The sequence below is a fragment of the Notamacropus eugenii genome, chromosome 1 (assembly GCF_028372415.1).
Source record: "Notamacropus eugenii isolate mMacEug1 chromosome 1, mMacEug1.pri_v2, whole genome shotgun sequence".
Classification (NCBI taxonomy): Eukaryota; Metazoa; Chordata; class Mammalia; order Diprotodontia; family Macropodidae; genus Notamacropus; species Notamacropus eugenii.
Window position 1 is genome coordinate 691,605,566 of NC_092872.1, and position 16,159 is coordinate 691,621,724.

Sequence of the window (16,159 nt, forward strand, 5' to 3'; positions counted from 1 at the left end):
TAGGTGATCTTGGAGTCAGGTGCTGAATTTTTTTTTTTTAGACACTTACTAAGTGTGTGATGCTGGACAATCACCCTTAGGGATCCTTAGTTTCCTTATCTGTAAAATGAGTGTATTGGACTTGACCTCTAAAATCTATGACCTTACCTATGCTCTCTGCCTCTCAGAATCTTTCTCACATTTCCAGGTTCAACCAAAGTGCCATCAGTTTCATGGTTTTCCTTATGGACCTTCCTTCTCCTTCCCCAAACTATCATCTTCATTAATATCATTTCCCTCTTCAATTTTTCTTCTATTTATTTTGTGGATGCTGCCTCCCATCAATTGGGAATCATCTTCTTTTAGACTAAGAATTGTTTTGTTCTTGTCATTTGATGTCCAGTGCTTAGTATGTGTTAGATGCCTGATTAATGTTTGTTAATGAGGCAGCTAGGTGGCTCAGTGGATAGAACATTAGCCCTGGAGTCAAGAGGACCTGAGCTCAAATTGGGCCTCAGACACTTATTAGCCGTGTGACCCTGCTCTTAGTCCTCATTTTGTCACTTCTCAAAAAAAAAAAATTCTTGTTAAGTTTGTGTTCTGTTGAAAAAGAAATCCTCATTATATCAGGGGAGACGATCTAGAATATCTCCTGTTGAGCTAAAGTTTGTGGGGTTGGATGGAAGGTGAGAGGTCAGTGTGGTATAGTGGGAAAAAAAAATCGTTGGCCTAGGAATGAAGAGATCTGGGTTTGAGTTGCTTCCCATTCTCTCCCTGACAGAAATAAGAACACAATAGGGATAAGTAAGAACACAAATATGAACTTAGCACAATTCCTGGCACATAGTAGGTGCTTAATAAAAATGTATTGACTGAATTACCTACATTGATATGCTACATGAACTGTTAGGAACGTTTTTCCCCACAGCAAACCTTTTAGGTAAGCATACCAAGTAGTCCTTGTCTAATGGAGACTGGGCAAAGTACAAGCTATGTTTCACAGAGGTTAAGTGAAACCCCTTGATCATACAGCTACTGATTTTCAAAACCCAAATGCAAGCCTCATTCTCTTACAGACAGTGGATACAGCCCTGAGGTTGGAGAAGACTTGAATTTAAATTCTACCTCAGACACTCAATAACTGCGGGCAATAGCATTCCATTTTTGGACCTCAGTTTCCTCATGTGTAAAATTAATTGATTAGACCCAATCATCAGCTCTAAGGCTACGACAGTTTGAACAAATTTCATGAGCTCTTTAAAGTTTTCAAAATACTTTTCTTACAAGAAGCAAAACAGAAGTATTATTATCTTCCTGTTTGCAGAAGAGAAAAAAGGGACTTTTTAAAAGTGATTCAAGTATTAACTAGTAGATCTGGTATTTCAACCCAAGTGTGGTGACGCCAAGGCCCATGGTTTTTCCAGCCCGTGAAAATTAATACAAATTGCAGCAAAATTAAGGTATATGATTTATAATTAGGGAACTTAAGTCTGCCCTTCTCCCATCACTTACTACCTGTTATGACACTGGGCAAGTCATTTAACCTCTGTGGACAGCATTTTCCACATCGGTAAAATGAGGAGTGTGGACTAGATAATTTTTAAGGTTCCCTCCTATTCTAATTCTTTGATCATGTGGTCATGAAAATTCTCTTTGGACAAAACTAAGTCTTGACAAGACAAGAATTTATACAATTTCACTGGTATTTCAGAGACCTACATAAATGCTTGTCTGTTTGCCTTTGTGTGACTTTCTCTCCCTGTACTGTCTACCTGCTTACCATCACCACATTATAGAAAAACAGCTGGGGACCATATGTCCTTCCGGGTGGCCTCTTGCATTTCAGCCTCTGCGCAGGGTCCTTTGAAGATGGTGGGAGTGATACATTGTTCTTGCCAGGGGAAATCCAGCCACAACAAAAGAGAATTTCAAAGGCAAGAAAGGACTTTTAATTCCCAATTAAAACACAGGATGCAAAAATATATCAGACTGAAGAAAGTGCTTAGATTTCTTTTAAGGTTCTGCAATTAGGTTAATTCTGAAAACTAATGTGTGATTTTATGGAAAAACCCCTGGACTTCCAGATAGGAGATTTGGGTCTGAGCACCAGTTCTGATACTGACATTAGACAGATCATTTACCTTCTATGAGCATGTGTCCTCTTTATGAGCAAAATAATACTTGCACTAGTCGGTCTTCAAATATTTAAGCACTTACTGGGTGCCAGGCATACTAAGTATGGTGCTGTAGTACTAAGTAGTTAGTACTAAGTAAGTGCTGTAGAGACAAACGCAAAAACACTCCACTCAAAAGATTACCCATTCTAATGGGAAAGACAACATGTAAATAACTAGATGGATATGGATAGATATATGGATGGATGGATGGATGGATGAATGGATGGATGGATGGATGATGGAAGGATGGATGGATAGATATATAAATGAATAGATAGATACATATTCACACCTCTCTGTATACACACAAACACATGCACACACACATTGTATATACATGCAAACATATATACAGCTATAGATATAGAAACAGAGTAGATGGAAGTTGATGTGAAGGAGGAAGGCGTTAGCAGCTAGGGAAATTGGGAAAGGCCTCTTGGGGAAGGAGAGATTTACTAAGAGAAAAAGACAGAATGTTCTAGGTCCAGGGAACAGTTAATTCAAAGTCATATGGATGGGATATGAAGTGTTCAAGGAACAGTGAGGAGATCAATGCCACTGGATCACAGATTACATACAGAAGAGTAAGGTATAAGACTAGAAAGATAAGAAGGGGCCCAATTTAGGAAGAACTTTAAATGAGGACTAACAGAGGATTTTATATCCTCCTTCAGCTAATCAGGAGTCACAGGAGCTCTTTGAATGGAAGGTATCATGGTCAGACCTTAACTTTAGAAAAATTGACTTGGGATTTGAGTGGAGGGTGGATGGGAGTTTCTAGTACTAGCTACCTAGCAGGACTTTTGTGAAAATCAAATATAATATTTATAAGAAGCATGGTTATAAATTAGATGTTTCCCTCTTTCAATTATAGAATCATATGTTCTAGAACCAGGAGGAGGCTCCAAGAACATCTATTCCAACCCTCTCATTTTACAGATATAGAAAGGAAGGACCAATGAGTTATGTTACAGAAATAAAAGAGCTGGGATTCAAACTTGTTTCATTACTTATCTGGCTCAACCTTGCTGAATCATGGTACAATTCTTAAACTGAAACTTAGTGTTCTTTTACTCTACAGTAATCTCAGGTTCTTTATCTGTAAAATGGGGATGACAAAAATATTTATTCCTTCACACATATACCGTACAGAAAATGTTTTGCAAACTGCCAAAGTGCTATAGAAATAAAATTCATCAATATTAAATTAACTTGGAAATTATACTTATTAATTACCTAGTTAGATATTTAGTGATCAATTTTGACTCCCATCTCCAGAATCAGAGATAGGAAATGGACTAGGAACTAATTTTATTGTATCTGTCAGCATAATGCAGAAACATAATGTAAATTTAATAAAATAAAAAAAGCTAATTTGAGATAATTTAATACCAATTGATTGTTAAGAGAATGCATTTTGTGGTTTGTCTAGTATATAAGAATAGTACATAATGAACTGGAAACTGCATCAACAATGCCATAATTAAATTCTTGGTAACTTTTAACTTTGAGCACTGTTTAACAAGTTAATTAACATTTTAGAAGATGATTTATAATATGATTTATTAAACACCTATTATGCTGAGTGGTAGAAATACTAATCAATATTTGGTAACTGAGTATCTAATTTGTGAACTGTGTATTCTTACAAGCTAAGTAAATATCATGCTACAAGCTAAATAAAAACCTAAATACCCATTGGGTATAAATTAATGATCAATTACGCACCAAAGTGATTATGTTTCATTAATTCCAGTCATAGCTTTTCATCTTCCCTCTTGTTTCTAATTTCCTGTACTATCTTTATAAAATCTAACCATAACACGTAGAGGAAGGAAATTGAGTTCAGTAAGTATATACCTTGATATATATTTTATTCTACTAGATGTATGCCTCCATGAGGACAAGGTTCTTTTCATTTAAATTTCGAGTACATTGTTTTGTGAGTTATTGAAGAATACTAGTCATTTATTTGGTGCAGAGAATAATTCTGCAGTATGAATGAATGAATGAATGATTTCTGTATAGGACCCTGCTTTCAGGAATTAGGAATTACTGCTCCATTTTGCAGGATTTAAAGATTTTCATAAATCTTTTCATAAAGATTTCATAAACAACAATAATGGATAGGATAAAATTGCCAGTTGCAGAATATCATGAGAAGGGTGACCAGGAGGTCAAAGGGACTTGAATAATGTCCTCATAATGACGTACAACTGTGCTTCCATTCTCCTTCAGCAGCACTGCTTGTCTTGACTGCAGGTAACAACACACTCTCCCATCCAGCATAAATCAATCACCTGAAATCTTATCATCATCAAGAACGACTCAGGTTTGGATACTCTACATTTCTCACCTCACCCTCAGTTACCTCTACTCTCTGAACTAAACTCCTCCCAAAGCCTTCCTTTCCAGGGAACTCCATTCTCCACCAGTTGCTCTATTTGGTTTTGATGGCACAAGAACATGGCCACTCCAGGTGATTCTCCCCCCCCCTTCACTTTTCAGCTTCCTTTTGTCCGTTGTTGTCTGCCATTAGACTGTCAGCAGCTTGAGGACAGGAGTTGTCTCTCTTTTTTTTAATAACTTGTTTGTATCCCCAGCACTAAGCATGGGGATAGACACATAGTAGGCAGTTCATAAATGTTTATGGTATTGAATGGAATTTAATTTCATCATAGGAATTATGAATTATATTAAAGCTTGGTTTAGCCTGGAGAAAAAGCAGGATACTTTTATTTAAAAAAAAATCTAAAAAGAACTAGACCTAGAACGGATGACCTAGGCTCAAATTGAGATAAGCTCTCTGATTTCAGTTTCCTTATTGTAAAATGATAGGTTTTTTTACAAGATAACTTCTAAGGTACCTTCAGACTTTAAAATCTTATGTTCCTAAGGCAGGGACATGAACATTGTCTTCAATTATTTAGTGGGCTATCAAGGTGAACAAGTGTTTGACTTGATTTGCTTGCCCCAGAGGCCAGAATTAGGAGTAGTTGTTAGAAAATTTCAGGGAAGCAGATTCTAATTCATAATGTAATAATAGTTCCACTATGCTCTCCCATAGAATGAATGAATGGGGGAAGGGAGAATTATAATGTGTATTCAGCACTTAACTCTGTGCGGGGTTCTGTGTTTAAAGCTAGATCTAGAAATACAGAAATAAAGAGAGTCTTTGCTCTCAGTGAGCTTCCATTATAACAAAGGAATGCAACACATAGAAAGAAGTGGTAGATGAAAAAAGTCAAAAACAAACTGGGAAATCACAGGTGGAACCAAAGAGAGATTAATTGATATAACCTTTCCAAGAATGATAGTGTTCATTCAATTTCAGAAAGCTGTCCTTGATAGTATTACATTCTAATCAGGAAAGATAATATGTGTACAGGAGTAGTGTCCACAATGGATTTGTTTTTTACTAGGAAGTCCCAAAAATTGCGAGTGGGATCTAAAAAAAGAAAAAAATCTTTGAGGAAAAGGTAGTGCCAATTGGACAATCAGATTGCTTTTTTCCAACACTAGAGGTAGAAAGTGGTTTGAGGACAGAAGAAATGACTGGGGGAGGTGGGAAAGGGTGGTAAGAAAAAGGCTATACAAGTAGAAGTGTGATATGAAGATGAAAGGAGAGCAGCAACAGGGTGGATTTATATAAGCCATGGAAAACTCTTGCCATTTAGAGTATGTGTCCAAAAGTAGGAACTGGAAAACCAGGTCAAAGCAGGAGGTACAGCATGAAGATGGCCATTAAGAAAAAGTATCTACTGTCATAGGAGAATTTTTCTAGTTTTTTTTTTTCTCTCTCTTTCTCTCAATTACCTTTATTTCCTTGAAATGGCAAAAATCCAATCTCCAGCTAGAACATGCATATTTTAATTGACATATCATTTTAGCTCAGGTGATTAGTTAGTGAGAAAAGAATTTCTGGTTCAGATTTACTGCCTCTTAGATGAATATCTCAAATAATTAGGTACAGTCCTATTTTTAAAAGTCTGCAAATCCCAATTTCATCCCCAATGTTTACTGAACAGTTTATAATTTTATCTAGTGCAGAACTACTCTCTGTTCTTTGTCATATAAATCTTTACACTCCCTTTCTGCCTTCTGTAAAATTCCATTGTGTCCATCTTGCCTATTGTAGGGTTAATGGAATATGAGATCTTCCCTGTCCATTAATAGCCCTATGTTACCACATGTGTTCCTTTTCTCCCTTGGAACATGGGTCATGTTCCTAGGTCTAAAGGTACAAAGATATCAATCAGGGATGTCTTGCTGCTTTGAGTTCCAGCCCAGTTCACAGCTGTGACACATCCTGAGTCAAGTGGAGACCATCAAGTGATTCAGGGAGATTTATTTTGCCTTGGGGGAGGAAGCTTGCTTATGGGGACGCTTGCTTGCTGGAAGGCTTTCTCATCTTTTGGTGCTGAGACAATTAGACATTGAGTCATGAAGGCTGTGATGGCTTCTGGCTCTGAGCTTATTAGTTGAAAACTATATATTCTGGAAGGTTGGTATATTACTTTGGGGTTTATTCATGGGAAGAATGTTTCTTTGTGATTGGGCTAGATGAGATTCTGGGTAATCATTGTTAAGGAGCCCCCTCCCCACTTGTGAACCCAGATGTTGGTGCTCCCTGGTCTGGTGATTATGTATCTATTACTCTGTTTAGACAGTTGGAGCCCTGTTAGCTTCTTTCTTGGATATTCACTTCTTTCTACTTCTCTGTCTACATTGTTTAATTAAAGTAAGATTGTTGACCCCTGTGAAGCTGTCTTTCATTTTAGAAAAGCAGATCAAAGAACCTGTGCTAGCAGCCCACCCTGTGTGCTAGTGTGGTTGCTAATACAGCTATGTAACTAAAATCTATATAAGGTTATATAAGATTACTCAGGTGTTTTGTGTATCATATAGTATATATATTATATATTAAGTATATAATAAACTGGTTATTAAAATGCTTTTAGTATTGTTAAGTATAATTGGCAGCAGTATACATCAATGAAACTTTGGGCAATTTTTACGTCAGTAAACATGCCACAAATGTCTCTCCTTCTCCATCTTTCTATCTGTCTCTGTCTCTGTCTTTCCATCTCTGACTCTTTCTGTCTCCATCTCTCTGTCTGTTTCTTTCTCTCTCTATCTCTCTCTGCCTGTGTCTCTGCCTCTTTCTGTGTCTCTGTCTCTATCTGCCTCTTTCTCTGTCACTCTGCCTCTATCTGTCTTTGTGTCTCTTTCTCTCTCTGTCTCTGTGTCTCTCTGTAATGGTAATTTAAATGGGAAGCTCTTTCCCACCTATTAATAGGCCCATGTGACCTGCTTAAATCACATGGCTTCTTCGGCTTCTAAGTCACACGTGGAAGGACAAGCTTGCTGAATGGGTGGAACAGGAGGGGTGGAGCAGATCTGGGAGGAAGTTGGTGAGAGCAGCTAGAGGAGAGAAGAGAGGACACAGGCAGACACAGATAGTCTTGTGAGTGGTTTGCTTGTGGGAAGGCCCCAGGGGAGGAGGCTTGGGAATGGCATTGTCCCTTGCCCTGCTAATGTGTATTGGCTTCTTGGTTACTAAAATGTATTTGGCTTTCTGATGTCTGAATAAATGTCACCTTTGGTGCTGTGAATATTGCCTTGGAGATATTCTCTCTCTCCCTCTCCCTCTCCCTCTCCCTCTCCCTCTCCCTCTCCCTCTCCCTCTCCCTCTCCCTCTCCCTCTCCCTCTCTCTCCCTCTCTCTCCCTCTCTCTCTCCCTCTCTTTCCCTCTCTTTCCCTCTCCCTGTCTCCCCTTCCCCTCACTCTTGCTAGGGTTAAAATTTGTATCATTGCCAATATGCTGTCAATCCCAACCCAGGTATGTTTTAAAATTATTGTTAAAAGTAATATTTTCCTCATAAAGAAGTCATTTTTTGATAGATGCACATGTTTATTACTTTGTTAATTACCTGATGACATTGGCATGTTTGTATCGAGTGAAAAAGTTTCCCTTGCTAATATTCCAGGTGTGGCCAGTTCCCAATTAAGCTTCATGTAAAGTACCATTTTGTATTTATTTTGGGGAGTTCAGCAATCCAGGTGCAAATCCTAGAAAATCTCTGTAGAGTTTGTCGCCAACAGCTTTCATGAGATAAATTGGCTAGATTAGAAGAGTAAAGGAATTGAGGAGTGTCTACCTTCAAATTCTGCTTCATCATAAGTTTGATTTTTCTTGCCTTCTTAAGGATGGATGAAGAAAGAAATAGACTTCAGAACAGAAAGTAAAATAAACTTGATTTTAATAAATACTCTCAAATTTCCGTGCTTGCAGACTCTCTAATAATATATCATATACTGTGAGTCTGGAGACTTTGATGTCCTCTGTGCTCTGGTAATAACTCACTTAGGAATGTTGGACCAATTTGGACAAGATAATCTCTCAGATGCCTTCTAGTTTTAACAATCTAGCTAACATTCCTTACAAATCTAACATTCAAGAGGTCTGAGTGAGGCTACAGTTTTGGTAGCTTTAGCAGGATGGGAGAAAAGGGCATGCACTTTGTGGTTGGCAGCTAGATGTCACAGAGAGTTGGAGTTCATGTCTGGAAGACCTGATTAAAAATACTGAATTAAATACTTCCTAGCTGTGGGACCCTGAGCAAGTCATCAACCTTTCAGAGACTCAGTTTCCTTATCTGTAAAATAGAAATAATAGCACCCACCTCACAAGATTATTGTCAGGATCAAATGGAATAATGAGTTGCAGTCCTTAAAGTGTTCTATAAATTCTGGCTTTTTTGATTGTTATACAAGGAGATTAGAAATCTTCTATATCTAAGAGAGGTAAACCTCTTTAAAGGAGGGGTATGCAGCTCTTTGAAATCTTTCTCTTTGAAATGTTTCAAAAAGTAGCCCCAGTAATTTAACCCATCAGGAAGCATAGAGAACTGAGATTTTCAAGGAGAAAATGAAGTGGCCTTCCATAAATCAAGATACAGTGGGAAATCTTGATCTTCTGAAATGTGTCATCCATGAAAAGAAAGACAAAGGATCCATTCTACAATGATAATTCATGAACCAGCATGGAATTAGAGGAGAATACCTACTTATATGAGTAGCAAGGTGGCACAGTGTATCAGGCCTGGAGTTAGGAAAAATCTATCTTCCTGAGTTACAACCTGGCCTCAGACATTCCTAGCTGTGTGACCCTGGGCAAGTCATTTAACCTTGTTTTCCTCACTTTCCTCCATTATTTTTACCATGAAAATTCCAGTGGGGTTGTGAAGAGTCAGATATGGCTGAAACAACTGAGCAACAACAAACCTACCAATATTTAAAAAAAAAAAAAAAAAGTAAGTTCATTTCTCTAGATCCCCCTGAGAAAACTAATGAGTGAATGCTAGGTTTGTAGATTCAAAATATGATAGAAGCCTTCTAAAAACTGTGGTACTCAGGCCTAACGATGCAGATGTGTTTCAAACAGCATTAGAGAACCAAAACTATCAGAATATTCTTCTTCCTATATGAGCTACTGCACCACTAGTCCCAGAAAAAAAAGGGACTAGGAGACTAAAGAGATTTGCAGAACAACAAAAGACAAAAACCCTCCATGAAAGTCCTCTATCTTCTAGGACCTTAGGAGTATTCCAATTTTGTCGCTCCAATGTCCTTCTAGACATATCAAAGTGGATGTCCAGTAGACATCTTAAACTCAACGTGTCCCCAACAGAATTCATTGTTCTAACCACCAGACAGAGACAGAGAAGAAACTGACAGTTGATACCTAAGAGGGGTCAAAGAAACTTGTTATTGAAGAAGATCCTAAATTATGCTTTATCCCACAGGGACAGTAGGAAACTATTCATATGGACATTTTCCTTGTCTCATGCTTGTAGACACAGGCCCATTTCCTGGAGAATGCTGATTCTCTCCAGTGTGTGAATCACCAAATCATCCCCTGCCCACTCTCCTGAGACAAGAGTGTATGTGCCAAACTTCTCTGTACCTTGAAATTAATGCTTTAATAAAGCTATAAAGCATCTTAGAATGCAGTGTGTATGCTAAAAGAAACTTCTAAGACAATTAATCTAGACTTTTTAACCTGGAATGCATGAATTTTTTAAAATTTTTAAAAATATATTTTTTTATATCTGCATCTCAACATAAATGCTTTCCTTTGTAGTTCTGTGAATTTAAAAACATTATTCTGAAAATGGATGCACAGGTTTCACTAGAATGCCAAAGGGGTCCATCTCTTTCACACACACACACACACACACACACACACACACACACACACACACACACACACACTCATTGGGAATCTTTGATCTCTTCAGTCCCTTCATTTAATATATGAGGAAGCCAAGCCTTGGAGTGAGGTGAGGTATCTAAATTCTCACAAAGAGTTGGTGGCAGAGCTGGGTCTAATGGTCTTTATTCTTTCTATGACACTTTGGAATCTGCCAAAGTAAAAATTGCCAAGATTTAAAAAAAATCCCTTGCAATTCTGTTCTCACCATGATTCTGTCCCCAAGTTTACTCCAGCAGACCTTAAGTAATGATGATAATTCCTTGAGGTTTTAGGCTGTTCTTGTTACAAACATGTTCACAGTACAGCCCTGCCTGACTTGAATGGATCATTATTTTCCTCCAAATCATTTCAGTCCACCTGGACTCCAGTCTTTAGTCCAAAAACCTCATTATGTGTATATGATGGCATCTAACACATAAATCTGTAGAGCTGAAATTCATTTTAGTATATAGAAAATTAGGAGAAAGGGAGGGGGAGGAGGGTTAGAAATCAGAACTGCAAATTAAATTAAATTAAAAATGAAACATTATGCCTTTTCAAAAAATAAAGGATATTAAGTCTTTGAAATATAAAATTATTCATTTAGAACTTGAAGGGAAATTAAAGATCATTTACTTCAATCCCTACAACATATAGTTAAGAAAGCTGAAGGATAGAGAGTTGAAATGACTTGCCTAAGGGAGTCAGTTGCAGAGATTCAAAACAAAATCCTTTTTCCGAATCTGGTACTTTCCTTGGCACTATCATCTCCCTTCCAATGCTAAAATTCTGTACTGTGTAATGACATCATGGTACCGCAATAAATGGGACTGGAGCTGGAAAGGGCCTTATAGAACAGAATGCTAGCACTGGAAGGATTCTTAAAATATTGATTGCAAAAAAAACAGTATTGACAGCTTTCACTTTTATATCACCTTGATTTCTAAATATATTCTTCTCCCTTTCCTTCTCTCCCTCTCCCCCACTTTTCTCAAAGAGATATTTCTTGTAATAAGAAAAGAAAGAAAAAGGAGAGCACAGAGGAAAATCTAGAGAAACTAACCAAAATATCAACCAAATCTCCTAATATATTCATTGTTCTACACCCACAGTTGCCAACCTCAGCAAGGAAAATAAGACAGGTTCCTTTTTTTAAAAATCTTTTTTCCAGAAACAAGTCTTGGTCACTATAATTAGACAACTTTGTGCCATTTTTGTTGATGTTCTTATTACACTATTGATTTACAATTATTGTCTACATTTTTTTTTGTGGTTCAGATTACTTCATTCTGTATCAGTTCATGCAACTTTTCCAATACTTTTCTGAATGTTTCGTGTTTGTTTCTTCCCACACAGTGATATTTCATTATACTCATGCACCACAATTTGTTTACCCATTCCACAATCAATAGGCATCGACTTTGTTTCCATTTCTTTCTACCACAAAAAGGACTGTGATGAATCTTTTCCTACATGATACAATTCTTGCTGATTTTATCCTCTTTGGTTTATATATCTAGGAATGGGATCACGAGATTAGAAAGAGTAAATATTTTAATCATTTTTTAAGCACAATTGTCAGTTGCTTTCCAGAAAAGACAGACCAATTTTTAGCCAATGTATTAGTGTGTCTCTCTTTCTATGCCCTCTCCAACATTGACTGTTTCTATCTTCTCACATCCTTTGCACTTTGTGGTCTATGATGTAAAGCCTCAGATTTATTTTGCTTTTTATTTCCCCCTATTTTTAGTGATTTGGGGCAATTTATAATATGGTCATTAATAGTTTATAATTCTTTTTGAGACACTTTTGTAGAAACTTGGATATTAAAGATATAAGGGATTTTAAATATCATTGAGTATTGCCTCTTTATTTTACAGATGAGGCCTATTAATTCATTACTGTGCATTAATTATTTATTTCCTTATTCCGTATTTCCTGATTAGGAAATTAGATTAGATTATTAGAGGATGAAGGCTTGTGGGTAAGGAATGAAATGTTTTGGGTTTTTTTTTGTTTGGTTGTTTGTTTTTTGTTTTTGTTTTTTTTTTTTTGGGGGGGGGGGGTTGGACTCTTTTTGTATCTCCAGTGCCTGACACATAGTAGGCACTTAATAAATGTTTATTAATAGACTGTTAGAGCTGTCTCTTGAACTGAAGGTTTCTAACTCCAAGTCCAGGGCTTTTTTCTATACAGCAAACTTCTCTTGCTGAGTAAGTCCCACCCATTTCAACCATCTTTTCTGTTGTGAGCCCAGTTCAGCTTAACATGATCCTCTTCTCTCTCCCTGAGGCTTGTTTCAGGAAGGTGAGCTATATTAAACTCACTGCCATAATGTTTGGTCTTATTGATTTCTTTCTTTTCTTCTCCTTTTCGTTTTTTTTTTTTTTTGTAGTGCAAAACATCCAAAGGGCAGTTTAGAAACAAAACAAAACAAAAAATAGGGAGAAGAAATGAGGGAAAAAAATATGCTCCCCACTGTAGCATTTCCACCATCAGCAATTTTCTTAGAGCCTTCGCTCTCCATGGTGTGTCAGTGCTGGCACTCTTTTCTGGACAGAGTCTTTTCCTTCTTTCTTTCAAAGTGTGTGATGGCTTTAACTATAAGCAACACTGAAGGACAGGGGCCTGATTCCACATTTCATGCCTGTTAACTATGGACAGAATGGTTCCTCTTTGACAGACCACTTCTTCCATGATGGCTGTTTCTGGGAGTGAAAACATGTCTCCAACATCAGCTGGAGAGGGAGCAGCATAAAGGGAAATGAGCATTGAGTTTGAAATAAAGAGATCTGCTTTATGCTGGAAGACACTTCAGAACAGAGAATGCTGAGACTGGGAGGAACCTTTGAGCTCCTCTATGCTGAGGAACCTACTATGGATATTGTACAGATGAAGAGAGAGAGAGAGAGAGAGAGAGAGAGAGAGAGAGAGAGAGAGAGAGAGAGAGAGAGAGAGAGAGAGAGAGAGAGAGAGAGAGAGAGAGAGAGAGAGAGAGAGAGAGAGAGAGAGAGAGAGAGAGAGAGAGAGAGAGAGAGAGAGAGAGAGAGAGAGAGAGAGAGAGAGAGAGAGGGGAGAAGGAGAGAGAGAGAGAAGAGAGAGGGGAAAAGGGAGAGAGAGAGAGAGGACCCCATTTGGGGTTTTGTTAGCAAAGATACTGTTGTGGTTTGACATTTCCTTCTCCGGCTCATTTTACAGATGAAGAAAATGAAGCAAACAGGGTTAAGTGACTTATCTGGGGTCACACAATAAGTAAGTATCTGAGGCCACAAAATGAACTCAGGTCTTCCTGACTCCGGATACGTAGATAGATGGATGGATGGATGGATGGATAAACAGGCAGACACTGGCCAAGGCATAGTAGATAAGAGCTCTGAGGCCAGAGACAGGAAGATCTGATTTCAAATCCATTTTCAGACACTTAGTTCCTGCATGATCCTGGGCAAGTCAATTAACCTCTATTTCCTCAATTGTAAATGGGGATAATAACACCACCTTCCCTTTCATGGTTATTTTGAGGATCAAAGGTAATCCTATTTGTTGAAAATACTTAATATGATACTTGGCACATAGTAGGTGCTATATAAATGTTTATTCCCTTTGTCTTCCCCTGTTCTCCAGCAACTCTAAACCACTGTTCTTTTTATCCCAGTACACAGCCTTGCTCAAGATCGTAAGACAGATTACAATCATTCGTAGATTAGCCTGATTATGCTTTTTAAAAAGAAACCTTATTGGAACCTGACTTTGACATAACTTCTCACGCAAAATACTTTCTCATCATTCCAAATGGGACAAGGACAATGCTAGTGGAGGCTATATACCTGTCACAACATATCTGTTTGTCCAGGTTCTGACTGAACATGGGAGATGGAGAGATGAAACCAAGGTCCAGAATATGACGTCTGAGGGGCATTCATTCATTCAAAAGAAGCAAGATGGGTAAGAGACAGTAGGGGTGTCAGAGAACTATAGATAGATGGATAGATGGATAGGGAGAGAGAGAGAGAGAGAGAGAGAGAGAGAGAGAGAGAGAGAGAGAGAGAGAGACAGACAGACAGACAGACAGACAGACAGACAGACAGACAGAAATATCCATACATATAGATACATATGTGTGTGTGTGCATGTATAAATGACATGCTCATTTGAGGAAATTTAAAGCCAGGAATGGGAATGCAGAATGGGGATCATTTGAGTGATACATAACGGAAGGAAAAATGCAAGCAATTGCATGATCAGAGAACAATAGTACACCAGGACAGAAAAAGGAATCGTTAAGGAGTTTAGATAATATTAGTCTAGATTAGAGGAAAGGAATGTAATCATTGTGAGGGACAGCTACTGGAGTAGTATACTATCTTCTGTGTCTGTGTGTCTCACTCTTTCTCTCTCCCCCCTCAGCCCCCCAGAGATATATGTAACATCTCTTGGCAACTTCCTCAAGGCACAAACATAATGATCAGCATCAATCTGATCTAGTGCTTAACCCTCTGCCCCTTTAACTCCTGCAGGAGGCTTTTTACCTATCCCATTGATAATTCCACTCTTATGAAACTGAGAGTTCCCATAACATTTCATCCAATTTTGTATTCTTGTATAATCAGTTTATGACTTTCGAAGGGCCAGGTCTGTATCATTTCCCCAATGTTGCTTTTCTAACTAGCCTTGTACTGTTTATAAAATGCTTTTGGCAATATTAATACTTCCTGTTTCTATAATACTATAAGCTATTTCAGACTCTTTCTTCACAAGAATTTCAAGAAAGAGGCAGTAAAATTATCATTATCCCTATTTTACAGAGGGGAAAACTGAGGTCTGGAGAAGTTACAAGGTCATAAAGTTTTTAAAGCTGCAGAACTGTGAATTGAACCGAGATCTTCTAATTCCAAAGCTATGTTCTTTCCACTTCAACATGCTACTGGTAAAATTATCAGACTTCAATAAATATTAAGAGCTCACTAACTGTAGAGAAGTATGATAAGTAATGGAAGAGAAATACAGCAATGGGAGAAAATACAATTCCTGACCTCATTGAGGCTTACAAACCAGAAGCAGGCTATGTCTGAAGCCATAACTAGGGCAGGGTGATCTGGGCTCTGCTCCAGGACACTGAGATTATAGAGAGCAAAATCCCTCACCCACACAATGATGATTAACAGGGTAGAAATGTGAGACTGGCAAGAATTTTAATTCCTAATTTAAAATGAGGAAAATGAGGACCAGATTTGCTCAAGGTTACACAAATGGCTAGTAAGTAGTAAGGCTAGAATTCAAACCTGTTTCTCTTGACCTTCAGGCTAAGTTTTTTCCAGTATTCCACACACATGTTGAAAAATACACACACATGAAAAAATACACACATATCTATATATGTGTACACACATTTATATATATATATATATGCATATATATACATATGTATACATATATAAATGTATATTCATGACGTGTATTATGTATATGTGTCCTGGAATATATCTACATATATGCATGCTTGTATGTACATATTTATATCTATACATAGACATACATATGTAGGTATATGTGTATATATCTATATCAATATATCTATAATTCTATGTCTATATTACTATATTTATAGCAATCTATTCTATCTGTATACTTATATATAAAGAAATCTCTATTGACCTTTTCTTATAAATATGATAAATATCAGGCCATAGACTTTGAGAAGGAAGAGAGCTCAGATATATAGTTCTCCTCTGTGCTTTTATAAATACTC

General features: G+C 37.5%; 1 long non-coding RNA gene across 1 annotated transcript in view; it reads left to right on the top strand.

The window, feature by feature from the left end:
* Nucleotides 1-15,408, top strand: part of LOC140528398 (uncharacterized) — a 29,736-nt gene extending 14,328 nt beyond the window's left edge. Inside the window, exons 4-5 of the long non-coding RNA XR_011975176.1 lie at nt 14,264-14,355; nt 15,216-15,408. This is a non-coding gene — a long non-coding RNA (uncharacterized lncRNA). The remainder of the gene's footprint in view (nt 1-14,263; nt 14,356-15,215) is intronic.
* Nucleotides 15,409-16,159: the final 751 nt, after the last annotated feature.